General features: G+C 41.7%; 1 protein-coding gene across 2 annotated transcripts in view; it reads left to right on the top strand.

The window, feature by feature from the left end:
• Positions 1-23,350, top strand: part of FER1L6 (fer-1 like family member 6) — a 155,013-nt gene that overhangs the window by 9,722 nt on the left and 121,941 nt on the right. The gene's annotated exons all lie outside the window — the stretch shown is intronic.

Below are 23,350 nucleotides of genomic sequence, written 5' to 3'. Positions count from 1 at the left end.
GAATGGATAAGGAAGATGTGGTTCATATACACTTTGGAGTATTATGCCTCCATCAGAAAGGATGAATACCCCATTTTTGTAGCAACATGGACAGGACTGGAAGAGATTATGCTGAGTGAAATAAGTTAAGCAGAGAAAGTCAATTATCATATGGTTTCACTGACTTGTGGAGCATAACAAATAGCATGGAGGACAAGGGGAGTTAGAGAGGAGAGGGAGTTGAGGGAAATTGGAAGGGGAAGTGAACCATGAGATACTATGGACTCTGGAAAACAATCTGAGGGTTTTGAAGGGGCAGGGGGTGGGAGGTTGGGGGATCCAGGTGGTGGGTATTGTAGAGGGTACGGATTGCATGGAGCACTGGATGTGGTGCAAAAATAATGAATACTGTTATGCTGAAAAAAAAATACTAAGTTAAAATAAAATAAGGGTAAACATGATGAAGGGATGGAATATGACTAAAAGATGAAAATTTTTAAAAAATTCTAGAAGAGGAATTGATAGGATAAGAAGTTGGTTGAAAAAGGAAACAAAAAGAGGAGAGAATGTGATCAGGCTGGAGACTAGAACAAAGCTATGCGCCAGATTTAGGGTATATTTTTGTGTATTAGAAGAAATTGTATCCCAAAATTTTAAAGAAAAAAAACCCCTATATGTATACAAGAAATACAATGAAGGGATAAAATATGACTATAACAATTAAAATTTAATTAAAAACTTTTTTAAAAAAAGGTATTGATAAGATAAAATAGTTTTAAAAAGTTAAAATAGGAAAGAAGAAAATTTTAAAAATAGAATTAGAAAAAATAAAATTAAAAACACTTAACTTTGAAAGACTAAAGGATCATGGGAAAAAAACCCCACGAATTCTATGTGTTGCTTTCCCCTAGCTCTGGAGTTCCGCAGTTCTTGTTCCTCGATGAACTTGGTCTTGGCAGGATATTCTTGCTCATCTTCTGGGGGAGGGGCCTGTTGCCCTGATTCTCAAATGTCTTTGCCTGGGCAGAATTGCACCACCCTTACCAGGGGCCTGGCTAAGTAATCTGCTAAATTTTGGTCTCAGGAGCTTTTGTTCCCTGAACACTTTCTGTAGAGCTTTGGAGGATGGGAATTAAGATGGCGGCCTCATAATCTCCAGCCTTAGAGGAACTGAGAGCTCAGAGCCCCACTCCTCAGTGCACCCTCAGAAAAAAGCAGTCATTCCCTTCCATCTCCCTGGTCTCTGGTCATGCTCCAAGCTCACCCAGCCTGTGACCAAGCATTTCTATCTCTGACGCTCAACCCTGTTTGGAGTCTCCAGACCCAGTAGATTCCTGCCGTGCTAATGTGCCACTCCTCCCCGAGGAGGAAGGTGAGTCTTCTGGATCTGCTGCTTGTGGGTTCCCTGCTTGAATAGCAGTGGCCTGACCGTGCCTCAAATCATGGTTTAAGGTAACCCTGAGCTGAGAGTTCACTCCTTGGCTCCATCTCTGAAGCTGGCTTCCCCACTCCAATACCTGGGAGCTCTGCCACACTCAGGCACCCCTGGTCTTTCTGTGACCCTGCAGGTCCTGAGACCACACTGTCCCTGCGAGGACTCTACTCCCCATTTAGTCTCTGGAGTTATGTCCCTCAGTGGAGCAGACTGCTAAAGGTTCTGATTTTATGCTTTGCTGATCTACTGCTTGCTGGGAGCCAGTCCCTCCCCCGCTATGTCTATCTTCCCATTGCTTTGGATTCACTTCTTCACACATCCTACCTTCTAGAAAGTGGTAGATTTTCTCTTCCTAGAATTGCTGCTCTTCCTCTCTTTTATCTCCTGTTGAGTTTGTAGGTGTTCAGAATGGTTTGATAACCATCTAGCTGGGATGGTTTGATAACCATCTCCTGGGACCAATGATATCTCGGTCTCCTGCTCCTCCACCATCTTACTCCTCTCATTGGTTGAGTTATTTTCCATTTTTGACCAATGTAATAATTCTGTAATAAACATCCTTTTATATTCAACTTTGCCCATTTGCAAACTTTTGCAATCCCACTTTAGGATGAATTCCCAGAAATGAGAAGGCTGAGGCCAAAACTCTCTAGTTTCAATTCATATTTGTGTCAGGGGCTATTAAGGACCAAGAGGAGTTTACATTGTGGAAGCTGGAAGTTCAGCTCAAGTGGAGGCATTTAAAACTCATGGCATAAGCTGGGAACAGAGCAGAAAGTATTTAGAAGAGAGCTGAAGAATGAACGCTGTTGAGTGAAGGGGTTACTGACTGTTGGAAGCAGTTTCTGAGAAAGTGAAGTGACCATGCTTTGGAGTGCCTACACCCTCAATGATGAGTGTATCTCTTAGAGAGAGCCCTGCCTAAAAGCAGAGTAGGGGACTAGCTTCTTTTCAGTTCAACAGATATTTCACAAGTACCCCTTCAATGCCAGACATGGGATAAAGCTCAGGCTTATCCCTATGAGGGGCTCTCATTCAGGGGGAGACACATGGTGACCAACAGGAGTGGCAATTCAGAGTGGATATGCTCCCATGGAATACTGCTCAAGAGGTGGCACAAGGACCCTGGGTGGACTGAGGGGGTGTGCAGGTGGAGAGAATCCTTCTCACTAGAGCTGGTGGTTGAAAGATGAGCAGGGACTCTCAGGCAACTAGAGAGTGGCCCTGAAAGTCTCAGCTGTGCAGAGGCTGGGGGCTGGGAGAGGGTATGGGGCACAGTGGTCCAGCCCGGCAGGAGTGTAAAGCATGGAAAAGGAGGTTGGTCCTTAGAGGTTATTTCCTACACCAGGCACCATCCACCTTGTCTTATCCCCTGGAGTTCCTTCCTGCCTTTACTGGGTCAGGCTGGGCTTCCTTGCAGAGAGGATTTGTTTTCCATCTATTCTTTATGTAAAATAAAAATGTCCAGGCAGCATATAGTAACTGTCAATTGTAGAAACTGGCTCTGCTTCAAGAGTAGCTGAGCAGTTGCCATTAGAATCAGTCAAATATAATTCAATACAGGCAACTTCCTCTGTTTCAGCTTAATACCAGACTTCCCTAAGGTCTGACAAAATTCTGAAAATACTCCTAAGGGCAGAAAATGATGAATTGTGATTAGGAGAAGCCTAATCTATTATTTTATATTCTTTTAAAAATCAGATATCTAGGCATAATAATGATGATGGTGGTGATGATGGTGATCGTGGTGGTGGTTGTGGTGGTGGTGGTGATGATGATGATGATGGTGATGATGAGAGGTGATAACCCTTGTGAAACACTTAACACATGCCAGGTCCTATGCTGAGCACTACCCATCCATTTCTTTTAATTTTCCCAATCATAAGGTATGAACTATTATCATCCCTATTTTACACATGAGGAAACTTAAATTTGAGATTAAGAAAGTGAAAACATTCAGTTAAATAGAATGTTCAACTAATCAAGACACTCAACCAGGCTACCATGAAAGGATGAAGACCTGGTGCTCAGAGGCAGCCATCATCTATAAAGTATTTTTTTTTTTTCTGCTATGCGACCAAAATGGTACTATTCTATGCCATCCCCAGAAGAATTGAGAAAGTCACATGAATTATTTTCTGGGTCTCGTGGTTTTGATGAGGAACACTGGACAAGAAAGGCAATTAGGTAATGTAGGCGCCTGTTCTCTCCTCTCAGTTCTGTGTCCCATTCTTCTAACTGTTCTCTCACAGCTACTGTCAAAACCAAAAGGACTGTGTAATGTGGTGCTTTTTAGGTTGTTTCTTTGTTTTTTTGTATGCCTATTTGTTTATATAAGATAAACTTTTGACTTTGATCTAAAATTCAGTGGGATGTCTAAAGTTCAATTCTCTAGAAGTGAAATCTTTAGGTTGTTTTAGTTATATGCTCCATTACCGTTATTTGTTATCAAGAAATTATATTCTTCTTTTAGGGTATTACTATATTAGTTAGGATATTGGCTTGTCTGTGTGTAATAGACTAAGAATGGTAGCTTGTACAGATAGAAATGGGCTTCTGTTTCACGGAATAGTCAAGAAGGAGGCAGTCCAGGGCTGAGATAGCTCTGCTCCATGAATGTGCCCAAATACTCTGCGTTTGTCTTCCTTGTAGCTCTTACATTCTGAAAGTGTTATACTCATCTCAGGGTCTGCTGAATTATCCATGTTCCAAGTGGCAGAACGGGGGAAAAGATGGCTCAGCATGACCCTTGTGTTTAAGGATGGAGCTTGGTTACAACATCACATTCATGACCATCTTACCAGTTAAGGTATAACATAGCCACATTCAGCTTCAAGGCACCAGGCTTCAAGGGATGCTGGGAAATGTAATCTTGCAACTTCTGTGTCTATAAGCCTAGCTAAAAATTGATTCCATTACTATGAAATAGAAGGAGTAAAGGATAGCAGAGACAGTATTCAAAAATAAAGCTGAACAATGGTGAGAAAAAATTTATGTAAATTGAAATTTTAATATTTCTTTCCTACATTGTGAAGGATGGTTTTGCCCAAACTCCAGAGTGTATCTCCTCTTCCTTGGAAAACATTAACCTATAGGGTTGTCTGGTTTTCCAACACACTGGAATGCCCTCTCTGAAAATAATAGAATGTTATCCTTAGAAACATAAACTCCAGGACCAGGTACATTATTTGTGGGGTCTATTCCCAGAGAAAATATAGGATCCCTTGCTCAAAAATGATTAAGAATTTCAAGATGGCAAAACCAGAGCAATGAACTCAGCATGGGGCTTGTCTAAGAGTATGACTCCCAGTGCAACTACATAGGTCACATATCCATGATGAAGCTCGCTCAGCCCAGCTCTCATGGTGGGGGGGGGGGGGCAGAAAAGGTGTTCAAGTTCCCACCGACTTCTTCTTATTGGCACATAGCTCTGGCAGTCAGCAGTTATAACACAATATGGTATAAATCAGCACCCAGGGTAGGACTTCAACAGCTAAGTGTTAGAGTTTGCTAGGGTGGTAGGGTGACAGCTGGTGGAGGCTTTGGGAATGTTCTCAGACATGGGATGCCAGTCATATATTTCTGCAAGTTAGAATTTGCCTTGTCACTTCATTAAATGTTCTTTGCATGACTTCTCCCTGAAGGTAGGTTAGTACTATGTTTAGTAATCTGGATGACCTACTTTCTTCTGGGTTTTGGGACAAGAGCTGTGTCCATATGTCTTGGAAATTGTCAGCCCATTCATTTGCCTGATTCTGTGCATGGGGACCAGAGTGTACACTGCAGGAATGTTGAGCTGGGGCCAGCTCTGGGAGGTCATCACAAGGAGGGCTAGACTGGTGGGATGTAAGTTCAGGTTATGGTTGGGGAGGGAAGTCTTGCCAACTATTAGGTCAAGGCTATAAAAAGGCAATATGGGGTTGGATCAGAAACCCAAGAGATCTAGAAGACTCTAGGCTGCAGAACAGAAATGGAATAAGGCAAATTGTACAGAATATAAGCTGTAAATAGTCACTACCTGGCCCACAATCCCATATTCACAATTCCTAAATCCGTACAGCTCCAAAATCTGGCTGTTTTCTCCACTTTTGGCTCACAATCTTTGTTGTAGAACCTGACATGAGGGTGCTTATTGTCTTTATCCAGTTAATATGAATGGTCACAAGTTTTGCTATGAATGCTGGCCTAAACTCTAATGAGAAATTGTTTAATACTTCCTCTCCTAAAATCAGAAATATTTTAAATTTATGGGGATAAATCCCCCCACACTAGGATCCCGACATTTGTTGAACATATACTGTGTGCCAGACACAATTCTGAGCACTTTATAAGTCTTAATTTCTTTAATATTCATGGGTTTTATGAGGTAGATACCATATTTTCCCCTTTTGACTGATAAGAAATCTGGAACATAGAGAAGTTTTGCAATTTGCCTGTGATCTTAGATAATCAACAAATGGCAGGCAGTGAAAAAGATGAGTGTCTGGGGGACCTAGTTTTATATCACGGAGGTGAGTCAGGTCAAGAAGCATCAACAGCAAATCTCATTTTGGAGCACAATGGCTTGGCTGAATGATTGGACAAATCAGCTCCAATAGTGAATCTATTTGTCAGGTGAGGTATGAGGCTGAATGAAAAAGTGTTCTTTCTACTATGTCAGCAACAGTCAGAACTGTTCTAATCCTTTGGGGAAATCAAGTGACTTTTCAGTGACAAGGCCTCATGGGTAGAAATAACCCTTCTTTATTTAAATATCCAAAGGGCAACCAAAGTTTTGTTTGTTAAACTGGATTTTTGGCTTTGATTGTAAAAGATAATCTGTATTTTAATAAAAAATCTTTACAGTGGCTTTTGTGAAAGCACCATTTGTCTTAGTAGAAATCTTACTTTAATGCTTTTCTCAAAAATTGTATTTCTGGTTAAGAGCTGGGTGGGCTGACTGATAGTGTATTACTTTACTGATGCCCACATTATTCAAGGTAGAATCCCAAACCATGACAAAATAAAAATAGATGACTTTTATTGCTTCTTCTAGATGTTCCACATTTGTCTTGGTAAGAGAACTGAATTAGATTCGTTTGACAGGATTTGTTCTTTATGAAGCTTTACTAACTGCTCTCTTATACCTCTGTACATCACTGTGTTTCTACCCAAAGTTTTTGTCTAATATTTCTTTTTACTCTTTTTTTTTCCTGGAAATAGAGGCAATGTGTGTATCATGAATAACGAATGGTTTTATTTATATAATTGCTACAAATGATGATAGGGGTTAGGCAGTAGTATTAATTCCTCCATTAACATTTGAATATGAATCAAGGATTTTGTTAATTTGTAAATTACCTCTTAATGAAATTTGGAAAAAAGTTTTCTCATCATAGTTCCTCAACAGATTTTTGATAAATGCTTACTCTTATATACAAAAGCATGAATATTCCAAGATGTTTAATTTTTTGGAGCAAAAATGATTCTTGGATGAACTAATATCACAGTAGCCAGGCAGTGATTCATGCAAGGTTTTTTTAGTGCTGGTAGAATGGAACTTTGTTTTTCTTTTTGACTGCTCTGCATCTTTCAACTTCCTTTCCCGTCTGTAAATTCTTTCCAAGTAAAAACTGTAAACTTGCCTTCCCAGCTTTTCTTGCAGCAAGGATGCGAGCATGTGACCAGGCTGCACCAGTCAGATGCTTGCATTTGAGGTTCTGAATTGAAAGTCAGTGACACAAATAAGCAGGTGCAGTGTAGAAAGTTTTGGTGAGGAAAAGGGCAAATAGAACTGCTTTCTCAGGGAGGACAGTGCTAGAGGATCTCTAGCAGCATCCTCTTGTTTCCAGTGTGTTGGGTAAGCTGAAGCTTCTGTGTTTAGAGCTGGGGTCTCCTAGGGGCTGTCTGTGGTGTGAGATAGGCATTGCTTCCTGCTTTCTTGTCTTCCAGTCTGGTTCTCTGGGTGCCCCTGAAAATCTGGAAACTGTTGTTCCTTTTCTATTTAATCTAGTGGGGGTGGTTCTGTAATTTGCAACTAAGAAATGTAACTGATACATCTGGGATATGAGGATAATGACAGGGAAATGGTATTCTTTTATGTGTATCTCCTTTCAGCTGTTGAATAAGACTAATTTGCTGGGTCCTGCTTACCGCAATCATCTTTCACTTGAACTGACTCACTGTTGAGAACAGCAAGCTGGAGAGAGTGATGCATATGCAGGCAGGGTGTTTCTGAGGGAAATGGAAGATGACTCAATGCCAGTGCAATGACTGGCTGAGTTTAGAATTTACCTGTGGTCGTAAGAAAGGGAGTTAAAAGATGGGCCATGAGGAGATCCTGGATAGAGATCTTCTAGAAGGTCCTAGGGTCTTGGCTTGAGAAGCATTAAAAGCTGGTTGGAACCAATAAGACATTTCACTAGAGGCCCATGATTTAATTCTTCCATTCACTTATTCAACATACATGTAGATATATACATATTTAAATATTTTATTTATTTATTTGACAGAGACACAACAAGAGAGGGAACACAAGCAGAGGGAGTGAGAGAGGGAGAAATAGGCTTCCCACTGAGCAGGGAGCCTGATGCAGGGCTCAATCCCAGGACCCCAGTATCATGACCTGAGCTGAAGGCAATTGCTTAATGACTGAGCCTACTAGGTGCCCCTCAACACATATTTAATAAGTACTCTGCACCATGTCTATGCAAAGTACTGGGGAAACAGTGATGAATTGGGCAGGGCTGGGCATATCTTTTTTTTAGTGATCTGGGGATTTCAAGTGCTCTCAGAGAGACATGAGGAAGGATAACAAGTTTTATCACTGTTTGTAATTGAAGACACTGGATACAGGAGAGCTTAAGCGATTTATCCACAACCACACATAGCAAGCAGTGGAACTAAGATTTGAACTCAATTCTTCTGGTTCCAGATCATGTATATTTTCCAGGGTGCCAGGCACTTCCTACCTGCCAGAGCTCCTATCAACTCTGAGAGACAGGTGTCAAAATATGACTACTTCTTCCCATTTCTAGAAAGGAAGCCTGAGTCAAGGAGGGCTTAAACTGGTAAATAAAAAATTTGGTCTCCACTTTCTAGGGCTTGGAGTCCCTTTACTATCCCTTGTTTCCACTGCCCCAGGCTACCTCTGTCATTTATATGTGAATTGGGAACATGGTATTGAGAGCTTCCCTTGTTGGTTGATGTGCAGGGAAGGGAAAATATCAGTAGGACATTGGACATCTTGAGATTAGAGTCAGGTACCATCTCGAGATGGGGGTCAGGTACCATAGAATATAGTCAGGTGTGAGAACTGGGAATCGGGGGGTATGAGAAAGGGAGCTCTACTTACTTAGCTGTTTTTTCCCTATCGCTGTGGTATTTATAAAAGACACGGTCCCCACCCCTACCTGATACCACTGTCTAGTGGGTAAGGTAAGTATGTACACAGCTGAGTCATCCCTGCCATTAGACCTGTGCCTCTTCTATTGCATTTATCCTATTAGATAGCATGAGTTTCTTTCTTTTTTAAATTATTTTATGAGATAATTATAGATTATGGAGAAATGTAGAGAACACACAGTTGTAAGAGATAATACAGAGATCTCCTGTACCTTTTACCCAGTTTCCCCTAATGGTAACATTTTGCAAAACTGTAGTACAATATCACAACCAGACTATGGACATGGATAGAATCAACTGATCTTTTTCAGATTTCCCGAATTTTACTTGTACTCATTGTATGTGTGTCTATGTGAATATGTATGTGTGAATATTTAGTTCTATCAAGTCTTATCATCAGTGCTGGTTTGTGAACCCAACACCACAGTCAAGTTACATACAGAACACAATGATCCCATGTGTGGTCCTTTTATGCTTTTATGACCACACCTCCATCCCTTCCTGGTTTTATTTATTTTTGGCTCATGTGTCCTTGGTATCTATAAAGTTACTTAATAAATTTGTGTTATATGAATAAATCAATTAACAGTACCTAAGAGATTAACGTATATAAACAAAGGCCTCTGGAGGGCAGGGGAAGGAGCCATTCATTTGACCTGGGCCTTAGAGATAAAGAGGAGAGGCAGAGCATAACAGTGAGTGGGCACTTATGATATGGGCGGGACAGGACTTTGACTAATCTCGAGAGGGACTGAGTGGGTTGGAATGTCCCTTCTGCCATGTACAGTCCCAAGTAAGCCTCCTCAGTTTTCTTATCCTTTTTTTTTTTAAGAGAGGTGGGGGAGGGGCAGAGGGTGAGGGAGAGAATCGTAAGCAGTCTCCACACCTGGCATGGACCCAATGCCAGATTCGATCTCACAACCCTGAGATCATGACCTGAGCCAAAATCACAAGTTGGACGCTTAACCAACTGAGCCACTCAGGCACCCCAATTCTCTTATCTTTAAAATAGGGATGATGCTAGTGCCCACTTCAGGGGTTGCCTTGGAATGAAAGCAATGGCCTTTAACCCCCTTTGCCAGGGTCTGGCATGTGGTGAAACTTACCTCAATAAACATATGCTGCTTGGAACAGTCTTAGTTTTAGTTGTTTGAGAGGGGTCTCCAGTGACCCAGGGTGGAGGTCCTGTCTAAATCTGCGTTTTTGAGAAGGCATGGACTGAACCTTCTCCATGAGGCTGCTATGAGAGAGGGGACACCCAGCCACCATCCCACTGTGGTTCTGTAATCATTGCCCTGGCGGTCAGTCCCATGCAGGATCCAGAAACACTACTTGCACCTTTCACATCTTTTATTACATTCTGTGGGTAAAATGAATGATAGGTCAGTAGGCCATTGTAAATCTGGGGATTAGTGAAGGTTCTGGAAAGCTGCTTTCCTGAATAACCAGGATCTTATGTACCAAAAGCCCTGCCAAAACTTTGCACATGTTAGTGGACGAGTTTTACAGCAGCCTGAGCTCTTCTTAAGAGGCATGTAGGAAATCATTTACAAGAACCAGCTTCCCTTTCCCGCAACTTCCTCTTTGTGAGATTGAAGGGGGGTGTTTACTGTGGCTCAGATTGGCATTGTGTTTGGACCTCTCTTGGTTCCACTGAAATTCCCCCACTGTGTATATGCCTGTTGTGAGAAAATAAATCCCTGTGGGTTACAAGGATGAAACCAGTCAGAGCAGGATCCAAGTTTAGAAACCCTCACAAATCCCCCTGCCAACTGTCAGACCCCCTCAATAGGGCCACCACAGCAAAGTCCTGTCCAGAGAGCTTCAGAGACTTTCTAGTCTTTTCTTTTTCAAGACCGAGGTTGAACAGAGCCTGGCAAAGTTCCTTCCATCCACGGATTTCTTTTCAAGTAGTGTCATCATCAGAATTTAATGTGTGCTGCCATATATTATTATCTCCATCTTTCTTTGGAGCTTTTCATAATCTCACCAGTCCAGAGATTTAACACATTAAGTATGGGCAGTGCAGTGTTGGGTGGATATTGAACTGTTTCCCAGTTAATGGACTCAAGACTTAACACTGCTGTTCACATAGGCAATGGTTTTACAGGGTATGGGGACGCGACATTAAATAACATTGGGTCAAGAAGAAGAAAGCTGTTCTCTTTAAAATCATCTTCCATTTACATTTTTGTCAGAGAAAATGTCTTTGACAGCTCTCTAAAATTTTCCAAGTCTTTTTCTGAATGATAATAAGCTCTATATTCAGAATCAGTTATAGCTATGATTTAACAATAGTGTTTCCCTCACCAAATTTATTTATTTATTTATTTATTTATTTATTTATTTATTTAAACTTCGAATTAGCATGTACTTCATTACTATTTTCAGAGATAGAATTTAGTGATTCATCAGTTGCAGATAACATCCTGTTCTCATAACTTCAAGTGCCCTTCATAATCCCCATCACCTAGTTATCCAATCCCCCACACACCTCCCCATTGCCCCCCTCAGTTTTTTTCCTAGAGTTAAGAGTCTCTTATGGCTTGTCCCTTTCTCTGTTTTCATTTTATTTTTCCTTTCCTTCCCCTATATTCATCTGTAGAATTTATCAAACTCAACACCCCAAAAAACAAAAAATCCAGTCAAGAAATTGGCAGAAGATACAAACAGATATTTCTCCAAGGAAGATATACAAATGGCCAACAGATACATGACAGATACTCAACATCACTCGGCATCAGGGAAATACAAATCAAAACCATAGTGAGATACCACCTCACACCTGTCAGAATGGCTAAAATCAACAACTCAGGAAACGACAGATGTTGGAGAGGATGCAGAGAAAGGGGAACCTTCCTACACTGTTGGTGGGATGCAAACTGGTGCAGCCACTCTTAAAAACAGTATAGAGGTTCCTCAAAAAGTTAAAAGTAGAGCTATCCTAAACCCAGCAATTGCACTATTGGGTATTTATCCAAAGGATATAAACATAATTATTCGAAGGGGCACATGCACTCCAATGTTTATAAAAGCAATGTCCACAATAGCCAAATTATGGATACAACCCACCAATTTATTTTTAAAGTTATTTTCTGTGAAGGCATCTGTTACTAGTTTACCATTTGAAATAAAACATACAGATTTACTTTATCATAAATCTTTTAACTAATAAATGGTGAGCTAATTCTTAAAAAACATGAGAGACTATGGACTCCAGGAAATAAACAGAGGATTTTAGAAGGGAGTGGGATGGGGGGAATGGGTGAGTCTGGTGATGGGTATTAAGGAGGGCACGGATTACATGGAGCACTGGGTATTGTACGCAATGAATCATGGAACACTAACATAAAAAACTAATGATGATGGATTGTATGGTGACTAACATAGCACAATTTAAAAAACTCAGTTAATGATAAAGGAGAGATGTGGGTTTGGCATTGTCTGAAGGTGGTCTTCAAATAGCTGAAGTGGGAAAGCATTGGTGTAATGGAAACACTAGGTGCGAGGAGAACTGGCTTTTAGAATTAGATCCTTCAGCAAGTATACTAGGACCCTGGGCATCTTACAGCTTCACTGGGCTTCCATCTGTAAAATCAGTGGGTTAGAGTCTCTGCAACATATTCCTCAAACAACTGTTGTCTGCAAAATGTCAGGCTTATGAGTGTGAAGCTACTATGATGAAAATGGGATGAATCCTGCCCTCAAGAAGTTTACAGAATAAAACAAAACACCACACAAGCTGATGTATTAGTGGAGGCAGCAAAGAACCAACTACCAAGGAAAGCAGGATATTTCCTGGTTCTGGCCCTGGATCTGTCACTTATGACCTAATTTTCAACCCATCATTCCACTTCTCTGAACCCCAGTTTCTTCACGATTAAACCAAAGGCCCTTCTAAACCTGTTCTGGCAGAGGCTGATTTTTCCCTAGGGAGCAAGAGCATCTTTCAGCAAAAGCTATAGGTCCAGCTGTTGGCTTTGAAGGTCTCTGTACAGCTCTGAGCCCATCACCAAAGGTTGTCCCCAGAACCACTAATGGATCCTGTAAACACAGGATTCCAAACCAGAGCAGAAAGTACTTTTTCCTCTTGTCAAAATCCTTCAGTCTTCAAAATGTTATGAATTTCCACAACCTTGGAGAAGAATGCTTTCTCCTCTATGTTTATTCTGATTACTTGATCACTCTATCATGATATGTTATATCACATCACATCGCATCATATTTGTGTGTGCGTGTGTGTGTGTGTGTGTGTGTGTGTGTGTGTAGCCTCACACTGGCCTATGAACTGTCAGGACACAGGGACCAGGTTTTCACTCTTTCTCTTTAGAACATCTCTCAGTGTCTGGCACATAGTAGGCAACACCCAGATCTTATGTGAATATGTGTGTGTGCATGAACATGTTGGTGGTAAAAAGGGAGTCATAATATTTGGAAGATAGTTGAATAAAGACTTTTTTTTTTAGATCAACTTTTTTATAGAACAGCATGGGGGAAAGTACACAAAACGAAAGTAACAATTCAATAAATGATCACAAAGTCAGGTTAATACCACTCAGATCTAGAGCTAGAATATTGTGTGCTCTGCCCACCTCCCTTTCTCTCAATCTTGCCCAAACGCAACTGCTTTCCTTACTTCTTTTTTTTTTTTCAGTTTTTTTTTCCTGTAAATTTTTATCTCAAAAATTTTCAAATCTACTGAAGAGTTTCAAAAACAATGTAATAAACACAAACAGATACTTTACCTTGACAGGGTAGTTAACAATTTTCCATGTGTTTTCTCTATCTTTATCTTTTTCTATTGTTATAGTTTCTACCATTTTCCCCTGGAACCATTTGGGACTTAGTCATAGACATCATGGTACATAATCAAATAATTTATCATTCATCATTTCCTTAGATCAAAGGTAATCTTTTAGTCAACAACAATACAACCACTAAACTCAGGAAATTGATACAGTATTATTGATACTATTGATATAATGCTATTACCTAATATGCACAAGTTCAGATTTCTTCAGTTGTCCCAATAATGCCCTCTATATCTATTAAAAGCCTTTGGCGGGGGGGGGGGGGGGGGCGGGGAGGTCCAGAATCCAAGCAAGGAGTCTCACACATTGCACTTAGTCATGAAGATTTTCTGGACTTTTTTTTTGTCTTTATGAAATTGACATTCATAAAGACAAATTATTTTGCATCTTTTTCTCAATTTACACTTGTTTGATTACTTCTTCATGATTAGAGGCAGGGTGAACTTTCTTTTTTCAGAGAAGCACATGGATGTGTGCTTAGTACACCACTGGGGAAGGCACATGATATCCACTAGCTCATTATTGTGAGTAAGAGCAATCAACTGGTTAAGTGGTGTCTACCAGATTCCTCCCAACAACCTCTCATCCAATGGTTTTAGCTTCCATGGGTGGTTCTTAGCTAATTAATGATCACTATAGGGATTGCAAAATGGTGATTTATTATCTTTTTTTCTATTATTACATCTGTGTATAAAAAGAGATTTCCTGGGGCACCTGGGTGGCTTGGTGGGTTAAGCCTCTGCCTTCGTCTCGGGTCAAGATCTTGGGGTCCTGAGATGGAGCCCCATTCTGTGCTCGGTGGGGAGTCTGCTTCCCCCCCTCTCTCTCTGCCTGCCTCTCTGTCTACTTGTGATTTCTCTATCAAATAAATGAATGAAATCTTTGGAGAAAAAAAAAGGAGATTTCCTTCCTCCTTTTCTCTTCCAACCTCCTCCCTCTCTTTAGCCTTTAGTATGGGTTTATGGGTTACTTATTTAATGGGTTACAATCCATTCCTGGATTATTTATTTTATATTCAAATTGTCCCATATTTTGCTAGAGGGAGCCTCTTCAGGTCGGTTCTTGTGTTCTTTTGACATATCCCCATTAGCTTTTGAGCACTTTTTTCCTTTCTGGCATAGTAAGGTTTTCCAGGTTCATTGTAATAGAGGAATTGAACTGCCTATCTAATGTCTTATAATTAAAATGTTAGAAAAAACAGGAGGGTGAAAATCAATACTCAATCTCGACACTGGCAAATACAGCCCTGGACTTTGACAAAATCAGCAAGTTCTAGATCATTCTTACTGATCCTTGAAGCTCCAGAAATGGGTTGTGGGAAAGGCAGCTGGCTGTGAGAGGCTGCTGGGTACAGAAACTGCTGGTGATGGGCAGACCCACGGGCTCAGCCAAGTGCAGTTTCATAAACACCCTGGTCAGCACAGCTCCTTGAGTGTATCCATGGTAATGGAAGACAAGAAGCATATGGTAATTAGAACCACAAGTAATTTTAACTCTTGCTTCATGAACAATATGAGAGCAGCAAACCAATTATGAAATTATCTGTTTGCTTTGCATCAGTTTTAACTTCACCTGTCCTCTCATCTGTAGAGATGAGGATGTCCAGCAGAAGAGGCCAAAGGAAAATGGAGAAGATGATGAGGTTAACCCCCCCCAAACTGGCTGATATAGGATGAAAAAAAAAAAGCCAAATGTGAAAATAATCCACCAAAGCAGAGACACGTAGGGTCAGGGATTTCCAGATGGCTCACTTTTCACTTGGCAAGTGTCCCTCATACAACCGTGCAATTCCAGATGAGTATGTGAAAATAAATAAATATATTTGTGTATTAGGATGGGGAAAAAAATAACCACTTTGTCAGAGGTGGCCATTGGCCATGCCACCAGGAACCTGATATCACAATACAATAAATGCCATTAGGGATGTCCCTAGTGAGCCATCTACATCCTTTAAAATTGCTCCACATTCACCCAGTTGTTTTAAGTACAGAACCCCAGAAGAGGGCCCACGCTCCTTCTGGGGCAAGTTCAATGAGAAGGCCACATCCTGGGGAAGATATGAGGAACAGCTAATTTCCATCCCACAGTGCATTGCCCTACTTTCTCACCATAGATATTCCAGGTCCTTTGATATTATTTACTGAGTTAATTAAGATGTTGCCCTCTGAGTTTTGGAAAATGTACTGGTATTTTTAGATAAAAGATGATTGCAGGCTGACCTTTCGAATAAACAGAAGTGAGTTTTCTAAGGCAAAATAAGAGTTCTGTGACATCTCCTCCACTGGCACCCAACCACCAGCATTTTCTGGTCTCCTACTTGCTAAGAGAAGAGGGTGATTATTAATAAAACAGATAGGTAGTAGTCAAGCTTCAAAAAGTCAACTTCCAGGGGATATTCAGGAGTTGAGTCAGTTAATAACACACCACTGTTCTCTACCTTGCCCATTGCAAAGACAGGTAATCTACAACAGCTTCAAAAACCTTCTGAACTGCTTCTCCAGGGAGCCACTGACAACTGAGGAGAGCTTACATTTATTGTAACCCAGATCAGAGATCAGCTCCAATGCACTCTTACCCTTTCTTAGATCTGCTCATTGTTGGTTACAATGATGACCCTGGTATAAGATTCTTAACTATCGAGGGACATTTGATAATGTTCACTCTATCCTAATGGACTGAACCGAGAAATAGTCTAATCTGGTAACAATTCTTTTTAAAAATACTGTTCCATTCAAGAAGAAAGGCCACATGCCAAGGTAGATGCAGGGCCAAATTGACAGGCAGGGGTCTTGGGTTCCACTCCAAGTCTGACCCAACTTTGATCTGTGTGACTGCGAGCTGATCTGGCTCTCAGCTTTCCTGCAGAGGGAAGGCATTGGACTGAATTGCTAAGCTTTATCCAGTGTGCATTCTGCATTTTAAAACTTTTTCAGTGCATGCTGTATATTATTAATGAGATACTTACACTGAATGGTATGCCAAGGGCAAGAAAAGCGAACTGTAACTTGTCTGTCTCCAGGAGCTTTCTGGGTGCCTGGGAAGACATTGAGTGGTGGTGATGGTAGTTACTTTTGGATGCACCTTCAGCCCATCAGAATATTACAACCATGTGGAATCAAAATCATCTGCTTTTTACTGTGCCACTATAGTTGCATGAGGATGTCCAGTTTCTCCTGGATCTTTCACAAGATGATACTTTCCAGAAAGAAACTAGTCCTATAGCCAGTTTTGGTGGTGATTTCCCTATGTGCTTCAGTGTTAGTTGATTTGGGTTCCTTGATATTGCACAGAATAAAATAGTGTGCAGGTTTCCCCTAGTAGAGAAGCTTGTTCTACGGTACATTGAATATGGGAGAATGAACCAAGGAAGCATAGACGTGAAGAGCAAAGGTGTCAGAGGCACATCGTGGCTCCACCACCTGTAGGGTGGTTGATTCTGGGCAAATCACTTCTCTGTATCTGTTTCCTTGTCTGTAAAATAGGGATATAGTAGCTACCTTGCAGAGTTATTTTGAGGATGAATTGGGATAAGAATATAAAAGTGTTTCAGTTTCTGGCATGTCATTAATGCTCAAATTAATAATTGCCATTATGATTGTGATTATCATTATCATTATTGTTACATGTGGAATGAATTCGAGCAGGCAGCCTTGTGGAAGAGCAGAAACCTAGGGATAGGAGGATCGCTCAGGAACTGGGATACTGTTCTGGGTTCACATCTGCTCAGGAGGTGTGATTATCCTGAAATCCCCCTGGGCACCAGGCTTCCCCTGATTCTTTCTTGCTTGATCATATGTAGACTCAGCCCCTCTGTCTCTGTATCAGCTGCTGCTACCACCACCAAATAATTTCTTTCTAGTCCCTCTCTAAATTGTGACTTCTGTTGACTCATAGTTTTTGAAGCCCTATTGTTGTTCCCTTCTTGGGACCACAGCAGCCTGTTTACCCTGTGTGAGTTTGGGATTCTGCCCCTGCTACCAACATCTCAACTCTGTCTGACTTGAATTTAAATCCTTTCAACCATCATTTTTATGACAGGTCACCTCCCAGGCTGCTGAGTGACTAATGACTGAGGTCACATGGTTTCAGAATGGCCTGAACTCTGAGAGGGGGCTGGTGAGGGTCACAGACAAGATCAGACTTGTCTTTCCAAACCTGTAGCACAAAGATGAGCAGAGACCACCAAAGCTTACAGTGTCCTTGACACCCAAGTTGGGAAAAAGATAGGAAGCAGTATTATATATGTTGATAATGTTATAATTATTAATATTTTATATAATTATTAATATATAATTATATAATATATGTAATATTATAATTACACACACACACACACACACACACATATATATATATATATTAGCTTTATGAATGCTTTTCATTTTCCCTTCTAGAATATTACAACTTTAGGGGCACCTGGGTGGCTCAGTCGCTAAGCGGCTGCCTTCGGCTCAGGTCATGATCTCAGGGTCCTGGGATTGAGCCCCGCATTGGGCTCCTTGCTTGGCGGGAAGCCTGCTTCTCCCTCTCCCACTCCCCCTGCTTGTGTTCTCTCTCTCTCTCTCTGTCAAATATATAAAGAAAAATTTTTTAAAAATCAAAATAGAATATTGTAATTTTAGGAAAGGAATTTAATTCTTTTAGGTTCTTTGGTGTCTGCTTGTGGCCTAACATAATTAACTGGTCAGTAATACAAGACTAATATATCTGGCCTTTCAACAAATATTTAGTAAAAATAAATGCGCCTCACATTTTCTATAGTGGAAAAATTTTTTCTACTATCAGAGTTATTTAAGGGTCTTGTTGAAAAGTTCTAGAGAAGTATGGGAAAGAAGAAAAGAACCATGAGATGACAGAGGACAGAAGCAAACATAATTCCAAGAGATGTTAAGGAATGTCATTTGTAATGTCTATGACCTTGTGCCAGTAGCTTGCCTTCTCTGGGCCTCTGTTTCTTCATCTAAAAAGAAATTGGGGTGATGGTCCGACTTACCTCCAAGATTAGAAAGGCTAAATGACACATTCATAAGGTGTCTGCTATGGTATTTGCCTACTACCTAGCTGGTGACCAAAAAGCAATTGGTTCCCACCATTGCATCTTACCAAGAATGTCCTATACCTCTCAAGGAGGGAGGAGAAGGAAAACTGGTGAAGTTTAAGAAGACTGAATCCCATATAGACTTATTTGTTTGTCTCTTGACCCCGAAATGACCTGAGTTTACTCTCTCAGGTCACTCTCACCTAACTGTTTACACAAGGAACACCTCCTTGGTACACAGAAATGCATTTTCCCACCAGGATCCAAATACACTGAGCTTGGGCTTTGCCAGGAATTTTGCAGAAAAGCTGTAGAACAATTTGCATCACAGATGGTTCCCTTTTCATTCAAGTGTTGAATTGGGAAGACTTCCTGAGGTCTGATCACTGACTTTGGACATTGAGTGGAACCATTTTAATGTGAATTCACTGAGAAATGTCTGCAGGAAAAACAGGTCCAAATTTAAAGCCTGTAGACAATTTAGGATCCATTGCTTATGTTTGAAAGCTTTCAGTTTGCCCTTCTCTCGAAGATGAACCTATTTTAAATAATTAAAATCAAACCATTTTCTAAGAATAGGAATAAAGCTTTAATGTAAAGTATAATTAATTTCCTAGTCTCCCAGGGAAGATTACATTGTTTGAGGGTTGCCTGTCTTGCTTGCTTTTCCTTCCTTTTTTTTTTTTACAGTATTATTATACATATATTTGAGAATAGCAGAGTATCAAACCATCATTTTGAGCATCTTTAACAATGCCAAGGAAAGAGTAGGCGTTTATTTGTTGGAGAGTGGGGCTTAATAGCATTTCCCAAATTGTGGTCTGTGGAAAACCAATGTTCCAGTCTCCAATTCGGGAGAACTGAATAAAAGTTCTTGTTGTCCACTCAGTTTGGGAGCCACTAGAGTCTGTGGTAGTTCTGTACTTTGAGGGGTCAATTACACATTAGCATCTTATTGAATCTAGGAAGTCTGGTGACACTGGGTTTACCCCCCTCACTTTCCAAATGTATTTTAAAATGGAATCTCTTTATTGGTGGAACGTCCTTTTGTGAATGACAAGGTCTGGATTCTGGTTCTGTTAGGGTGAGTCCTCCAGAAAACAGATTCCAAGATGGCATTCATCTGCTCAAGATTTATTTGGAGAAAAACCTGGGAAAGATCAAGAGGTAAGAGCAGGAGGAAGCAAGGAGAGTCTTCAGACCATGATGCAGGAGTGACATCTATGACAGAGAGCAGAAAGGAAGGGGAACTGGGTTTGGAGAGTCTTCTAAGAAAGCCTCCTCCAAGTGGATAAGGATTCTGGTGGCCCAAGTCATCCACTGAAGGAGTTCTAAGTCTTGCAGAAGGGCCTGAAATAGTTTTCTGGCTGTGAGTAGTCTTTAGCTGGGAGAAGTTCATGGGCAGTGTGGCCTCAGTGAGGCACAGGGTTGCGTTGGGAGGTGTGACAGCTGGGGCTGTCAGTTAACGATGCTTTCTGTAGCTGGAGATCTGAGTGGCACATTTCATGAGTGCCACAATTTCTAGCTGTGCCCCTTGTTAGCCAAGCAACCTTGAGACAGTCAGTCAAAGCTTCTGGCACCCAAGAAGTTAATCTACTAAACAAGAGGAGGGCAGATCTGACCCTTCTGCCTCATATAGCTGCTGTGATGCATAGCCACATATGAAAGCTGTTTGTATTCTGTGAGCATTCCAGAAATAGAGGTTTTTGTTATAGGGTAGCTGTAGGCTTTTCAAGTGTATTAGTTGCTAGACTGCTGTTGTCTTGCTATCACCACTCTGAATTTCCCACAAGCCTACTACCGTGCTGGGCATCTAATACGTACTGAGTAAATGTTTGTTGAATCATGATAACGAGTGTTGTGGGTTCTCCAAGGAAACAGTCCATGACACTGGCTGTACGTGGGATAATGATTGCAGACACTGCGCTGTATTTCCTCTGGCAGGAGACCACATAGCAGAAGGCAGAGCATGTGGGAGGGTGGGGGATGATTCCTGTTGATTTGATCTGTGCTTGTATCTGGATCCAGTGTAGCAGCTTTGTGGTAAGGGGACTCTTTCCCAGAGTGGGGACGGCTGGAGAAGTGTTGCTCAACCCCCTTGCTTGGCAACATAGTCTCTCTTTTGCATTTCTAAAATAATTCTGAGGTTAATTGAATTGTAAAGACAATTCCCAAACTTCATTGTAGATAATTGTATAGCATCATTCCCCTGAAGTTCATTTTCCAGAGTTGTTTACCAGTTACACTTGTCACTGCTTTGACTTTTTGCGAGGTCAGCCTTTGTGGAAATACTGGGCAGGGCTAAAAGTGTTTGGAGGCAAGCACAGGAAAGAGGGTAAGTGTGGTAGCAAAGGTGATTTCTTGCTGGGTAATTTCTTAGCGTCTACCGTAGCTCATCTTTTTGACTTTTCTCTTCCGAGGGGTGGTGGTTTTGTCTATTCCTTCTTTGTACATTTCTTTTCACTGGCTCAGTATTTTATTCAATAAATGTTTGAGAAATGAACCAATGAATGAATTACATGTGTGGTCTGTGTGCTGGGTGCTGGTGAGACACTGAAGAGTTAGCTAGACTGAGTTCCTACCCTAATGGAACTTTTTGTTTAATGACAGTGGTGAACGCTAATGCAAAAGAATCACATTAAAGTAAAATTACAAGCTAGGATCAGTAATGAAAAGAAAAAGCACTGAGGATCCGGGGATCTGCTGAACCTGGGGAAAAGCCTCTGACAAAGTGATGGCGTGACCCTGGAGGAGGGGATATCATGAACTCAGCAGAGGTGTGAAGCCATGTGGATTCAGGCATGGAAAGGAGCAGGTGCAGAGACCAGAAGGGAGGGGCATGGTCCCATCAAGTCACTAAAGGAAGGTGGTGTGGCCGGGGAGGTGGGTAGACAGCAAGTAGCAGGAGACGCAGCAGAGAAACGAGGCTGTGCATGGGGTTGTTCATTGGATTCTTCCCTGCAATGAGCAGGCAACCAACATTTGCTGTAGTGTCTACTGCACAGCCAGATGCCGTCTGCTGTCAGAATGGGTACTGGTATCTGAGTCAGATGCAGAAGCCTCGTGGGGAGGGTATCACTCTGCAAACAAGGAGGAAGAAGTTTAAATTTCAGGAGGAGGGATGAGAACTTTAGCAGGAGAATGCTTTGGGCTCAGGGCTACTCAGCTCAGATAAGAGTTGCCGTAGGATCTCTGTGAAGAGATCAGATGAGGGGAGGGGTTTGGTTCCTTTGAAAGGATTAGGGGTCTGGAGACTGGGTTCCAGCTCTGACGGGGCCAGGATGAGCTGTGCCACCTTAGGAGATGTCAGCTGTGTGGTCATGAGTTTCCCCACCTGTGACAGTTGAGTCTAGGACTCACTGACAACTGATGACCTTGGCTTCTGAGGGGGATCAAATCTCCCATGATCCAGAATGGAAGGAGGGATGCACGGGAGACCTGCTCTCAGTCTGTGAACCCTGAGCCGAGGATCATTTCTCTGGGGACAATGTGCATTCAGTTGTAGATTTTGAATGAGGTTGCTTCAGGAAACTCCTATTTAACTTGCACAGTCCTTACCTGCAAAACCTGCCTCCCAGACCCCTGCCCCGCACTGGGGACTGACTGCCTTCCTCGCTTGGTATCTGAACTGTGGGGGCTCTTATGCTACCGGTGGGCCCATGGGCATTAACTTGCCGGCGTTCCCCGTGAGGTACTCAGTGGAGTGAATGAAGCCAACATTCCTTCCTTTCCTGTGACACAGATACATGTTAGAGGAAGTGACCAAGAGCAGGTGCTGTTTTCCTGGGGCTACCATAACAAATGGCCATAAATGTGGAGGCTGAAAGCTACAGAATCTATCCTCTCACAGTTCCCGAAGTCAGAGGTCTCAAATCAAGAAGCTCACCAAGACTGTGCTCCCTCTGAATACTCTGGGTGCGGGGGGCATCCTTCCTCACTTCTCTGGTTTCTGGGGGCTCCTAGTGCTCCTTGGCCCATGTCCACATTGGTCCAATCTCTGCCTCTGTTTCCACTTAGTCTTGTCCATGTCTTCCCCTTTTCTGCTCCTTGTGAGGGCACTTACTGGATTTAGGGACCACTTAGATAATCCAGAATGATCTCTTGAGGTCTTTAACTTAATGTACATCTGCAAAGATTCTTTTTTGCAAATAAGGGCATATTCATATTTTCTACAACATGGGAATATCTTTTGGGGAGCCAACATTCAAACCACTATAGACAGAGTTTCTGAGGCATTTGGCACCAAAATTTCTTCTTTTATGTTTTATTTATTTTCCTCCCTTATAAACTTGACTTCTTTGAAATAACATCAGGACCCAAGTCCTAGTGAAATGCCACAGAGATAGCAGCCAGAGGGCCTGAGAACAGAGGCTCTGAGATCGGGTGGCTTCAGTTCAAATCCCAGCATCTACCAACCACTCAATGGCTCAGTTTTGCCATCCACACATTGGGCACAATAACAGTTTCTACCTCTGAGGGCTGTTGTGGGTCTTAAATAGGTTAATATTTGTAAAGTCATCTAAAATTAGCTTTAAGTAAATAAGTGAGCAGGGGACAGTGTGAAGGATTAAAAAGCCAGGTTGGATGGCTGGATAGCGGCTGGAAAACACCCAGGGTTTTGGCACCGTCTGGAGCTAGGGTTCTTCTGAGTCCTGATCCACCCGGGGCGACCTGACTTGGAAAGGAACATGTCAATGGCCCCCC

The sequence above is a fragment of the Lutra lutra genome, chromosome 4 (genome assembly GCF_902655055.1).
Source record: "Lutra lutra chromosome 4, mLutLut1.2, whole genome shotgun sequence".
Lineage (NCBI taxonomy): Eukaryota > Metazoa > Chordata > Mammalia > Carnivora > Mustelidae > Lutra > Lutra lutra.
Note: the sequence above shows the minus strand (reverse complement) of the source record. Positions and strands in the feature narration are given on the sequence as shown.